General features: G+C 40.2%; 1 protein-coding gene across 1 annotated transcript in view; it reads left to right on the plus strand.

Annotated features, from left to right (window-relative positions):
- Positions 1–14,432, plus strand: part of NR1I2 (nuclear receptor subfamily 1 group I member 2) — a 1,633,990-nt gene that overhangs the window by 408,815 nt on the left and 1,210,743 nt on the right. The gene's annotated exons all lie outside the window — the stretch shown is intronic.

A 14,432-nucleotide genomic window follows, 5' to 3' on the forward strand; every position in this document is an offset into this window, starting at 1 on the left:
ATTCTCTAATTTTGTCAGCTGCTCTAAGTTAACTGTGCTCCTATTAAAATGGTGTCCCTTCTTTGACAGGTTCCCAGCTGTATTGTCTGGCAATTTTATATTTTTGCATCACATTTTTGGTCCGTTTTTCATAAAATTGCGGTTTTCTGGCAAATTAGTGGAAAATTGTTAAAGACTGAAGTTAGAAAATAATGGCAGACATTTGAGTTTCAGATTTCATACCTTTCAGAAAATTTGTACTAATGCAAGACCTACTACTATTATCTTTCTAAGTTTATAAGAGCAATATTTAAAAAAATGTCCTTATTTTTGGGCCTTTGCCTCAGTTTTATTTATGAGTTTGTTGCTCTAAGAGGTTGAGAGGTGTGTGTGTGTGTGTGTGTGTGTGTGTGTGTGTGTGTGTGTGTGTGTGTGTGTGTGTGTGTGTGTGTCTGTGTTTGTGGTTGGTAGGTAGGTAGCATACCTCTCAACTGTCCAAATTTTGCAGAATGTCCAGATTATTGCCCCATATGCTTTGTCTGTTCCTCATAAATTTTGTAATTTTCCAGAAAATCATTTGAAGGCTGAAGTTGCTAAATAATGACAGACATTTGAGTTTCAGACTTCATGTCCTTTAGAAAAATTCATACTAGCACAAATCCTGTTATTCTAGCAACTTTCTCATACTAGCACAAATCATGTTATTCTAGCAACTTTCTAAGTTCACGAGAGCATTATTTAATATCTGTCCCTGCTTATTTTAGGCTTTGTCCATATTTCTTGCACTAAGAGGTAGGTAGGGGTGTGTGTGTGAATGAAACATCCTAGTTAGGGGAAGCAGGTGGTTAGTAATTTACTCAAGCTCAAAACCTGTACCTTGGTTACAAAAAACAAAAGCATAAATTCTCTACCCCAACTACCATGCTGCATTTTTCAAAGAACTGACATTTCAGGTTAATTTTCAATTCAAGGAACCGAGTTTGAGTGAATTTATATTATATTACTGAAGAGGCATTACAGCGAATGCCTCTTCATCGACACTAAAAGAGCGAACCGTGAATTACGAGAATGGCCGTAGCTTGGCTGGGGGGGGGGGTAGCAGTTTGAGAGCTGTGAGTACAAATTTGAAAATCCTAGCTACACCCCTGGCAACAGCTAGTATTTATTTCCTAGCAAGGCCTTAGAACTTCTCCTACTCACTTACATATGCACCCATACCTGGACATATATGCAGTTAAATCACAGGCATACTATTTTTTTATTTAATTTAAATTTATTAACCAGATAGGTAGACTAGTCATAAGACCATTTTCATCCATAACCCACATATTAAGCATATAAATCACAGTGAATAAGAAGGAGAACCAAATGATATGATGTAGAACATTAACATAGTCCAAAGTGTACCTAAGTAAATAAAAATTAACAGAAGTAATATATATGCCAAATGTTTCATAGTTTCATAGTATAGTTTCATAGTATAGTACTAGGCTATCTGCCCTGGGGCATTTGTAAGCCTAGCCATAGTGATGTGGCTTTTGCCACCCCATGAAATGGTACAAAAATGTACAGAATAAATCTAGAATACTGTGCCTCTGTCTAGTAGTGACACAGTGAAGGTCCCCTTATATAATAGAATTAGTTTACTGTGCCCCTGTCTAGCAGTGACACAGATGTGACCCCTGGGGTAAACTTACGATCTCCCATCCACTCATCAAGATTTCTCTTGAAGGGAGTCAGTGAGGGGCTCTGCCTAATACAAACTGGGATCCTGTTCCAAAGCATGGGAAGCCTCTGGGTTATGAATCTATCCCTCCAGCATGTCCTATTCATACTTGTGCCGAGGTTTAAGTCTTTAGCTCTCGTGGTCCTGATGGATTTGGATTTTTTGAGGTGGAGCATGTCCATCAGATCCTGATTGGACATGGCCTGTGTACGTCAGGCAGAGATCACCTCTGAGCAGGCAGTATGCTACTGAATAGAGCTGAAGTTTCTTTAGTTTGGCAGAATAAGACATATGTTGGAGACCCTTGATCCTTTTGGTGAGGTACTTTTGTGGTCTCTCCAGCTGTTGCAAGTGCCAGGTGAGGTACATACCAAATGGGGCATTGTACTCAATCATGGGTCTGATGATGTGTACATCAATGAAGAGTATAATGTATATAAATAAGAAATTTCCTGGTTGCTGCAGTCACTTATGTAAGCAATTCAAGCCCAAACATTATGCACATGTTTATAGAGAAACTTTCAGACTTAAAGGAGAACCGTACCCACAGACTCAAAACACATGTTCATTACATCATGGTTTGGTGTTTCCTACATTTTAACACCACTCTGGGACTATTTACAGGTTTTTAAATATTTTTATATGTAATTTCTGAGTCTGACCACATGGGAGTGAGCATCTTGAAGTAATTCTAATTGTTTAGTCTGCCTCTAGGTATCCCAAAATGCAGTGCTCTTCTGTAACAAATTACATCACGCAGGCCTCTTTCTTCCTAAAGCTCCTGTCACTGCACTGATTTTACATGCATACACTGCTGTCTTTCAGTCAGTTATAAGTAAAATTTCATGCAGTTCAGTGACTACTTAAAACACAAACAGTACAAATGCCACAGAACAGACTTTCAAAGTGCTTTTTACTGCTGCTTATTTTTAGAATAGTTAAACTGCATGTTTTGTGAAGCCTGAATTGTACTACTTTGACTCATCTCCCACTCCCCTTCACACCTAACTTCCCTTGCTGACAAAGTGCTAAGAGTAATTTGAGCTGTTACCTGCTGTGATTGACAGCTCACAGCAGGAGACTTGACTCATGTACTGTTTCCTTTTTGTAGCCTTTACTTTCTGTATGGGTAGGGGAAGGACCAGGGAGCTGTGACATCACAGCATGGGTGGGTTTTTAGGACAGTCATGTTGATGTCAGTTTGGGGAGGCAACTGGCCAGAAAATTACCTGTATTCAGTGGCCTTTATGACATCAGTGAATTGGAGACTGCAGCAAGGGCAGGATAAAAGTTTTTTGAAAGTGAAACCACCACAGTACAGTAAGGTACTGTTCTAGTGGAGAGAAATAGATAATTTAATACATTTTAAATGCTGGGTTGTTTATTCATAGCAGGGACAATAAATATGGAGAAAAAGGACAGAGAAGTTGAGCATTTAATAGTAGAATCCCGTTGTTGTCCTTTAATTTGGTTTACATAAATAGAGTAACAGCAGTGTATGCTAAAATGAGAAGGTTTGGGCGGTGCTGTAATTAGAGAGAAAAGACAGCATGGCCCTTGTCTCTGAAGAAATTACATTTATATCTGTCCTTCTGGGCTTTGGATAACTATTTCCTGACAGTGCTGTATTTTTGGGGATCTAATGTTGTAGATGATTCCAGCCACAAGTGCTTTTTTATGGCTTTTTCCACTACCATCTCTCTCCTTTAATTTCATGAAGACAGTAAGGGTAGTTTTTGATTCAAAGTTCATTAGCGAGTACTGGACAATACATTGAAAGTAAGGAATAGTAAGAGAAGAGTAGCCCATAGGGTTAGGATTCCATCTTCATACTTAGATGCCAGATTACTGATTCTGTAACGGACTGATGAATCTACAAATTTCTTTCATGGTACATTGTATTTATGAATGTGTTTAACAAATTTTAAAGTGATTATTGGTAATCCATATTCAGTTTTTGCTATCAATACTTTAATAAGGAGAGGACATCTATAGCTGGGATTAGATGACTTAAAATGCTGTACGAGGCTTTTCACTGATTACTGACTTTGCAATTTACTCAGTGTGCAGAGGAAATGGAAGTGAAAGGTCTACTGGGATCCCATGTATTTGTATGACTGAACCACAAAATAGTGTTGTTGTTGAGGTCTGTTATAGTTAGCAGCCTGAACTCTTGAGTTTATATTGCATACAAGACACATATATGTCATTTTATTGGTTTTAAGGATTAGGATATTTGTTACAGACCATTGATGTAAGCTTGGAGAGTCTTTTTGAAGATGATTTTTAATGACTGATATGGATGATAAGTTTTGTAAAGTATGATGCTGTTTGCATAAAAGGTAATGGAATTAATTGAAATGAAAGTAGAACTTTCACTTATAAAGAGAGAAAATAATAATGTGTCAAATACAAAACCCACAATAAAAGTGTCGGATTCAGTGACATGCATTTTACTTTGAATGACAGCCATTCTGTCTTTTAGATAGCCAGGTTATTATGACATTAGGGCTGACATTTAGATACTGAGGTTTTTGGAGGACTATATTATAGCCAACACTCTCTGAAATTCTTATCAGGCAATGAAGGAACTAACACTAAGGTCCTAATTTCTGCATACTAAAGATGATTGCTTCTGTCACTGTACATATTACAGAAAGGGTGCTGTGACCTGCATCTCAGTGTTTGATATCAGAAAATAGTGCACAGGAAGCAGCATATGTCATTGCAAAAGATAATAGATAAACAACATAAGACATTGATTTTTTACCAGAACCCAATGGAAAGACTGTTGTTTTGTATTTTCTGATTATGGGCAAAACATGCAGCATTTAGGTGATTGTGCAAAAGCAATATATGACATTTTATTCTTGATAAAAAAGATTTTACCTGACTCAAGATGAAATATATAGCCTTGAGATGCTAAGATATTTCACAGTACTATAAAATCTACATGTAGCTGTTTTGTCACACAGATATGTATAGTAATCATGTAAAATAAGGTGACATATTTCTCTTTCCAATATTTAGTATCACTTTTCTCTAACAGGTATCAGATATGTGCATGGTTAAGCAATATTCAGCATAAATGATTTCAGAAAGCAATGTATTTGCATTTTGCTGTTGATAAAAGTTATCTGAGTTAATCTGAAACATAAATTTTATTTATTTTTATTTTACATTTGTTAACCGGGATAGTCCAACTGGAACAGGTCCATTTTCAGTGGAGGCCCGGGGAGAAAAGCTCCAGAGTTACAAATAAGTGAAAAGAATACAATTCTTGCTAACAGCTACACATTACACTTTATATAATACAATGAGCAAACAGTAGTAGAATTAATTATTAATAAAGGCTAGCATAGTACCATACATCTTTTAATCTGGTTTGCATGACAGAAAAATTGCTATGTTACAGAAACATGGAGAGGAGTGCCAGTGGATAAAAGGTGGATAGTTAGGTGAGTTGTTCCACATTACTATAACATGTAAGCAGTGTATCAAATAATGTTAAAATGAAATTTTCCTCTTACTCGTATTTGGCTGTTTTGTCACTGTTGAGTATTAGAGAATAATAGACAGGTGAGTGTCATAGGGCATTTGGCTTTTATCTGAGTCAAGATGAAACACTTACAGTACTTTAAAATGATCTAGTGAAAAGAATATGTGACATTGTGCTCTTGATAAAGAAGACAAGGCGCAAATAATTTGTGAAAAACTAAAGCTCCAGTTTTGCCTTCAGATTGCCACTTGCACACCATATTGATCTTTTATTCATTTCAATACTGGTTAGCTTTGATGTCTATTTATAAGCATGCTAGCCTCTTAAAAGTATTTCCAAGAGTGAAACAACATGTCGTACTTGTACATGTGCATAAGCCAACACTGAAATGCAGTATTCATGTTTAAATACTCTACTTTTCTTGGATGAGCAAAAAATACAAGAAACAAGATGTCTTATTTCAAATTCTGCTTAAATTGCAATAACTTATGTCAACTGACTGCAATCTGAATCAGCAGTATCAGTAATTAGTAACTGAAGCCAGCACCCTGGTGTACCATGATAAATCTCTAACTATGGCCCGGTGATTCAGGTTTGATTAGCAGTTTGGGCATCTTGGCATTCTCTATGGGGAGGCATGGTCCACAGAGATGAGTGACCCTCAAGCATTACCAATGAATGCAGGTTGATGAGGGAAAAGGGGTATGTCATTACAACCCCCTACATCAGCAAGGATGACGTGGGTCCCTGGATGCCCTTATGATTTTTGTTACCCCCATCCCTGATGAAACTAGACTGAGGAGGATTAGGAGAATAGGGAGACCAAGTGCAAGGCACAGTTACCAGGGTGAGCTGATGGTTTGCTTCACGTGAGGGAAAAATAATTAGTAACTAGATTTGTCTCAAAGTAAAAAAGCAATACTCATGCTTACATTGCTGTAGTTCTCGTAAATAAAATAAGTCGTAAACTCCATTTAAAGTAAGTTTGGTGTAATTGATTATAGTTTGTACCAGCACTACCAGTTCTTATTACTAGTATTCAGAAAGCAATGTTTGCGTATAATTAATCATCTGGTACTCTTAGAGCAAGAAAAATACAAGAATCAATTATCTTGGTTTCAGACCCAGTTTAAAATTAATGCATTTGTAACATATGATCAGAATTTGAACCAATGGTATCAATACTCGAGAGATGAATTTATAAAAAAAAAGCACATAAGAAGTAGTATTTGTGCTTTATTACTGTACTTTGGATTTTGACAATGCAGAGAACAAGAAGTTTGATTTCAAATTCTGTTCAGAGCACATCTGTTGATGACAGATATATATGTGCCAGGTCATAAAGCTGAGTGAAGCAGTAGTAATCTCTAAGGAGAGCTCAAGATTTAAAATGTGTACTAGTCTGAGAGGGAAATCACAGTAACACAGTCTGCATCAGAAGTCCTTATTAGGAAAATGGCAGTTGGTAAGGTATCATTATGTAGCTAGCCACCCCCTTCGCAATTTGTTTCAGAATTGCAGTTTAAAGTGGCTACCTTCCTTGGCAGACAAAACACGTTACTAGTCAGGCAGATTTCTGTACTCCAGGTGAAAAAAGACAAGGAAGAATGATTGTGTAAAGTTACAGGCTTTCCAGTGCTTTGAGTAAAACATTATTATGAAATGAGACTGCAGATATGTTTGAATGACAGACTAGGTATGTGACAAAGGAAAGTTTTGATGTGTAAACATTTGCACTTTATAGAGTTCCTGTTGAAATTTGGAGTATGATAATTGTGATGTTCTGAATAGCTAAGGAGCATACATTAAGTAAGCAATAATGCCCGATAGGGTGTGTATTAATGTGTAATTAATGCTCTGTACCCCTGGAAGGGCGTTAATTACACATTAACACACACCCTGGGGGCATTATTGCACTTAGAGAATGCGCTGTCTGTAAAATTGTTGTATTTTACTTACTTATTTTTTAAGTACTATTTTTTTTTGTTATATTTTTGACGTAAAATAGTTCCTCCACCTAATGTTTCAGACTTTCTGTAGTATATGTTAATGGTGTTGGAGGAAACATTTTACATCAAAAATATATAAAAAATAATATAGTACTTAAAAAAAGAAATACGTAAGTAAAACACAGCAATTTTACAGACAGCCCATTCTCTCTCTCATACACAGTCACTTCTGCTTTCATACACTCATTTACTCACACAAAATTGCTCTCACTCACTCTCGATCTCTGTCACATACACACACACACACACACACACACACACACACACACACACACACACACACACGCACACACACATAGTCTTCTGTGCTTTCATATATGCATTCACTCACATAAGATCGCTCTCACTCTCTCGATATCTCTCACACACAGTCACTCCTGCTTTCATAAGCGCATTCACTTACAAAGACTGCTGTCTCTCTCGATCTCTCTCACACACACACAGTCTCCACTGTTTTCATACACGCATTCACTCACACTCACAGACAGAAAAATAAACAAACACATACACACACATTCAGTTCTTTTTTTTTTTGCTCACACTAAACAGCAAAAGCACTGCTTACTGAGTGTAAAAGTAATATCGGCCATTAGTTTTTTAGCAGTCCGAGCTCCACGGCAGCATGATATGCTGCCATGAAGTGCCAGACTAATTTTTCACTGGGCATTACTTGTACATTGATATCTTGTTGGAGAACGTTCATTTTCCAGTCAAGGTGCTGATGTACAGTTTGCCCATTCTCTAAGTATGAATATACAGTAGCTTGAGTATTTCCCTTACTCTGAAGTCCAGTAATCTTAGAATAAATGTCTGTGACTAGCAGGGATGCCCAAAAGTTTTTAGGTGTAACAACAAGTTATGGAATGTGTTGATGTTCATCGTGTTACCCTGCTGCAGTCATCACACTTGGGGTTATCCTGTCATCAGGCAGTCCCACAGTCGGCCGGATTTCCAAAGTCTTGGTCCGACGTCGGTTGCTGTCGCCTCATCCCTGATGTCAGTGCGCCAGGGGTACATATACTGCAACTGACGCCATTTTCTTCAGTCTTTCTTGCCGCGCGGTACCCGAAGCAGAAGCAGTTCGCAAGTGCCGGTCGGCCGACTCCTGAGATTGTCGAATTCGAATTTCAGACCGAAGTCTTCTATAAAGCTAAGTACCCCATTGGGGAAACTTTTCTTGCCTCAGACCGATGTCAGAAAAAGTTAACAATTGTATTTCTTGTGGGAAGCAAATACCTCATAAGGATTTTCATTCTTATTGCATACCTTGCCTAGGCCCTGATCACGACGTCACCTCTTGTCGTTTTTGTGCTAGGTTTAATAAGCGTACTATTAAAAGGCGATTTGATTTCGCACAACACTTTTTTGGTAGAAAATTTAACTATAACATGCCGTCGGAGCTACCGACTACCGGCGTACACAAAAAACGCAGGGACAAGGACTGACAGCCAAGGCCTAAACCCGATTCCGAGGCCTCGGTTGATCCGGTCTCCGGTTCCCTGGTTATCAATGAGGCTCCGACGCAGCCCCTGACTACCGCAGTCCTGGAACCCAAGACCACTACAGATATTTTGACGGAATGTACTAGGCCGACACAGCCTTTTACTTAAGGCCCTTCTGACGATATACCTTCCTAGGACGTCGGTGCTTCGGAAACGCCATCGGTTTCTGAGGGCGTTTTCAGACCGACGACTCTCACAGTCAAAACGTTTTCTAAGTCTAAGACCCCTTCTAAAGCTAAAAAGACTACACTTCAGTCTCCTGTTCAAGGCCCTATGCCTAAGAAACAGATGCTCAAAATGGCTGAAGATTTGATTTCTCTTATCAGGGGTTCACAGCCTCCTCCTGACAAAAGGCCTAGGCAAGAGGAAGATTCTGCTTCTTCTGAGCAACTGTCTATTTCTTCGGATTCCTCTGAAGACCAAGACTATTCCTACTCTCCTTATGAAGATTCTGATGCTGAGGACTCTATTCCCTCAGCTTCCCCTCCTGTAGACTACTCTTTTGGGGAAACTTTAAACACTATGAGGGAACATTTCCATTGGGAAGGTCAGGATTTCTCTGACTCCAAGAAAAGGCTCAGAGAGTTTCTTTTACTCCTCCAACACAGACCTCTAGCCATCCCACCTGTTTTGGACATTGTGGATGATGTCTATTTAGAATCCAGTTTCAACCCAGACTCTCTACCTCCTGCTCCGGCTAAGCCTGACAGATACTACAGAGTACCTGATTCCCACAAATTTCTTTACAAAAGCCCAGTAGCTGACCCAGAGACTATCTCCCAGGGTCCCAAGGGGGCTAAGGCTTCCATGGCTAAAAACACAGTACCTTCTGAGAGGGACTCAAGAGCACTAGACAGGTGGGGGAAAAAGAATTACACCTCAGCCACATTAGCTATGAGAGCACTAAATTTTCAATTTCATATGCTCAAGTATCAGCAGTTTCTAATCTCTCAGTTAAAACAAAAGATAACCTCCCTTCCCCAACAATCTGAATTGAAAGAAGTACAGGATTTGTTGCATGCCACCGAGCAGGTGGGCAAACATACCTTACAATGTGGGTTTGATTCTTTGGAGGCCTCCTGCAGAGCAGCTGTCACTGGATCAGTTATACGTAGGCATGCCTGGTTAAAGGAACAAAGTCTACCTGATCATGTCAAAGCAAAACTACTGGATGCACCCTTACAGCAGGATGTTCTTTTTGGAGTTAAAGCAGAAGAAGTGCTAAAGAAAATGGAAGATAAGGCAAAATCAATGCAGACAGTCAAAGATTTCCTACAGGTACAACCCCCTCGCTTCAGCAGAAACTGGCCAACAAAAAATTGGTCCTTTCCAGCCACTGACAGACCTCAGAGGGGTAAATACAGGCACCCAAGGGGCAGAGGACAACCACAAGCCTAGTATAAACCTCGCCAATGCGGCACTCCAACCCAGAAAGGAGGAGAAGACAGGTCTCAAACCAGCAGAAGGCAAACTCAATGACTTGCACCTCGACTGGCCAAACAAAGCTCTTTTGTTAGCCCCCTTGGGGGAAAACTAGCACTTTTTGCAGACAACTGGCACATGATCACAAAGGACAAATGGGTCCTAGACATAATTTTACGAGGATACAGATTCCACTTTCACACCTTGCCAATGAAAAGAGGAATGCCAAACCTGCCACTAAATCAAAGGGCAGAGGCTCAAAAACAAATTACAGCTCTCATGGCCATGAGAGCCATTCAACGGGTACTGATTCAAGAGCAAGGCCAAGGATTTTACTCAAGGCTCTTTCTAGTACCCAGAAAGGACAATGCTTGGAGACCAATTCTGGATCTTTCAATTCTAAACACTTACCTACAAGTCCCAAAATTCAAGATGCTAACACTACAGCAGCTACTTCCCATGTTGGGCATGGAAGCATGGCTGGTAACATTGGACCTCAAGGAGGCATACCTGCATGTCCCTATCAGACAAAGTTGCAGAAGATACCTCCGTTTCATTGCAGGTTCAACCCATTACCAATTCTCTGCACTGCCCTTTGGCTTATCTACTGCACCCAGAGTATTCACAAAATGCCTGGCACCAGTAATTGCATACTGCAGACAAAGGGGAATTCAAATATATCCACACCTGGACGACTGCCTCATCCAAGCAGAAAGAAAAGACATTCTCTTACATCATCTGGCTTTTGTGAAGCATCTACTAAATTGTCTGGGGTACACAGTAAACGAAAAGAAGTCAAAACTAGTACCCTCACAAAAAATGACATTCCTGGGTGCCAGCTTGGACACAACGGCCCAGAAGGCTTATCTTACACCAGACAAGCAACTACAACTGACTCAATATTTCAAGACAATGGCAACAAAGACCCAATTAACTGCAAGAAAAATTCTGCAGGCTTTGGGCTTCATGGCATCTTGCATTCTGATAATACCATTTGCAAAACTGCATATGAGGAAATTACAGTGGTACCTAAAAGTGTATGGTCTCAACACAGCCACAGCTTGGACACAGTGATATCTCTCATTCCCTGCCTTCAACAGGAATTTCTATGGTGGGCACAGGCATGTCACCTCAACAAGGGTCAGCCTTTCACCTTGCCCCCAACCAGGCAAACTATCACAACAGACGCTTCAGACTATGCCTGGGGGGCACACATGGCAGGGCAATGCATTCAAGGCCTATGGACTGCAGAACAAAGAAAACTGCAAATAAATCAAAAAGAGATGCTAGCTGTACAGAAAGCTCTGACAGCCTTCAAGGATCTTCTACATCCAGGACAACTTGCAATAAAGATGGACAACACCACAGTAATGTGGTACATAAACAAACAAGGGGGCACACATTCCTACCCTCTTTGCAGGCAAGCAATAATCTTATGGAACACAGCTCTGGCCTACCAAGTCCAGTTACAAGCTCAATTCCTGCCAGGACAGAAAAACACATTGGCAGACGACCTAAGCAGAAACATCAAAGATCCCCATGAGTGGAAGCTAGACCCACAAATATTTACAATGATAACTCAAAAATGGGGCCTACCAAATATAGACCTGTTTGCCAGTCCTCAAAACTACCAACTGACAAAATTTTGTACAAGGACATTCCACCATCAAGCTTGGAAAGTGGACGCTCTCTCCTTCAGTTGGAAAACCTGACAGCATATGCCTTTCCTCCATTACCTCTTCTCACAAAGGTTCTTTTGAAGGTCAAAAAGGAGAAACCTCGACTGATTCTCATAGCCCCAGACTGGCCACGCCAGCACTGGTACCCGCTATTGAAGAATATGGCTCACAGCCCACCATGGATATTGCCTCAAATTCCTCATTTGCTCACGCAGCAAAACAAACAGATTCTACACAGCCAGCTAAAAACCTTAAACCTGGCTGCATGGCGAATCTTTTAAACATCCAACCAGCCCCTCTTTCACAAGCAGTTCTGGATGTTATTCTGGAAGCCAGGAGGCCAAACACCAGGAAGGCTTACTCGGACAAATGGAAAAGGTTTTCTGCCTGGAACCAAGCTAAAGGCCAAGACACAACTCAGCCTCATATGCCTCACATTCTGCAGTATTTAGCAGAGATGTTGCACAAAGGACTTTCCTTCTCCTCAATTAAAATCCATGCTTCAGCTATTTCAGCTCACTACGACACGAATCCATCTTTATTTTCACATCCTCTACTAAAGCATTTCCTCAGAGGGGCAAAAAACATTAGACCACCTAGAAGAGCTCCTACACCAACATGGGACCTCAACTTTGTTCTGGAAAAACTAACGTTACCTCCCTTTGAACCAGCTTTCTCTGCAGACCTTCAGTTCCTATCTTGGAAGACTGCCCTGCTCCTGGCAATAACTTCTGCTAGGAGAGTCTCAGAATTACAGGCACTAATGGCAGTGGAACCTTTCCTCATTTTCCATCAAGACAGAGTTTCTCTATGAACTAATCCTTCCTTCATGCCTAAGGTGGTTTCCAGTGTAGCTTTAAATCAAACCATCCATCTACCCACCTTCTTTCCCAATCCACAGAACAAAGGTGAGAGACTCTTGCATTCCTTGGACATTCACAGGCAGCTTCATTACTACTTGGACAAAACTAAGGCTTTCAGAAAAACTGACCAGCTCTTTGTATCCTATGCTACAGCTTCTCAAGGGAGGGCTATATCCAAACAAACCATTTCTAAATGGATAGGCCATTGCATACGGTTCTGTTATACCCATCATGGGAAACCAGTTTCTACTACCATTAGATCCCACTCTACCAGGGCAACAGCTACCTCTACAGCCTTTCTCAGAGGGGTCCCTACCAAGGAAATTTTAGAAGCTGCAACTTGGAGTTCAGTACACACCTTCACCAAACACTATCACCTACCTCTTTAAGTCCAGGGCAGGCTTCGCCACTGCAGTTCTGCAGGGCCTCATTGCCTCCACTAACCCTCTATGACACCTCCACCCTTCCTTAGCTTTGGGACTCAACCCAAGTGTGATGGCTGCAGCAGGGTAACACGATGAACATAGTACAGTTTTGTACCTACCATAAATGTAGATGTTCGAGTATTCACCCTGCTGCAGTCCAGGTTACCCTCCTTCCAACCCCTCTGATCTTTTGGCTAAATCTCTGCTATGCCTTACTGATGTATTTGCTTATAGCTGAAGGGATTTTGTGTACTAATTTTGATCACCTTTTTGGGGGCACCTGACATCTGGGGCAAGAAAAACTGAAGAAAATGGCGTCGGTTGCAGTATATGTACCCCTGGCGCACTGACGTAAGGGATGAGGTGACAGCAACCGACGTCGGACCAAGACTTTGGAAATCCGGCCGACTGTGGGACTGCCTGACGACAGGATAACCCAAGTGTGATTACTGCAGCAGGGTGAACACTCGAACATCTACATTTATGGTAGGTACAAAACCGTACTTTTCTTGCTTGAATTTCAGTTTATTTTTTAGCAGTAAGTTCTGGGATTTCCTGTTTTTAGTTTGAATTTTAGTTTATTTTTCAAAGTGTCAGGAATTGTATGATCAGGTCATATATTCCTGATAGGGGAACATTTGTATTTTTAAGCCTACATTTTTATAGATTCATGTCTTAGTGATTGAACTGAGGGGGAGGTGAGACAATGAACTGCCCTTTGGTCATCACATATTCACTACTGTAAGGAAATCCTTTTTCACTGTTCAGGTTATATCTAAAGTTTGGTGTCCAGGTCCTGGGATGCAGTCATTCTACTGTACTAAGCTCTCATCAGGCCAGTCATTAAATATAGTGATCCATTTGTTATGTACCTGTCTGAAAGCTTGTCACAACTGAAACAACCACAGTGCTTTTTCACTGTAAACATTAAGGGCCTAAATCATAAAAACTATGCAGACCATCTCTAAACCTTGTACCTCTACTCAATCTACTCAGTATCAAATAGGATGATATCAGGTGATCTCTGCCTCACATATAGATTCTCAACAGACCCTATCCTGTCAGAACTTTTACACATTTACACATCCATTGGTAGCAAGAACATCTGCTCAAGGAATTTGAATCTATCTTGCAGCATAGCTAGAACATGGTGGAGGTATAGGTGTTTCTATATATATATATATATATATATATATATATATATATATATATGTGTGTGTGTGTGTGTGTGTGTGTGTGTATATATATATCACAGAGAGTATGTCTTCTATGGAACTGTCTTTAACTCCAAATAAAGCAAAATACTTCTATTTGTCTATTCAAATGTA

Source organism: Protopterus annectens, chromosome 5.part0 (assembly GCF_019279795.1).
Source record: "Protopterus annectens isolate FY-2018-M chromosome 5.part0, PAN1.0, whole genome shotgun sequence".
In the NCBI taxonomy this organism is placed as follows: domain Eukaryota; kingdom Metazoa; phylum Chordata; order Ceratodontiformes; family Protopteridae; genus Protopterus; species Protopterus annectens.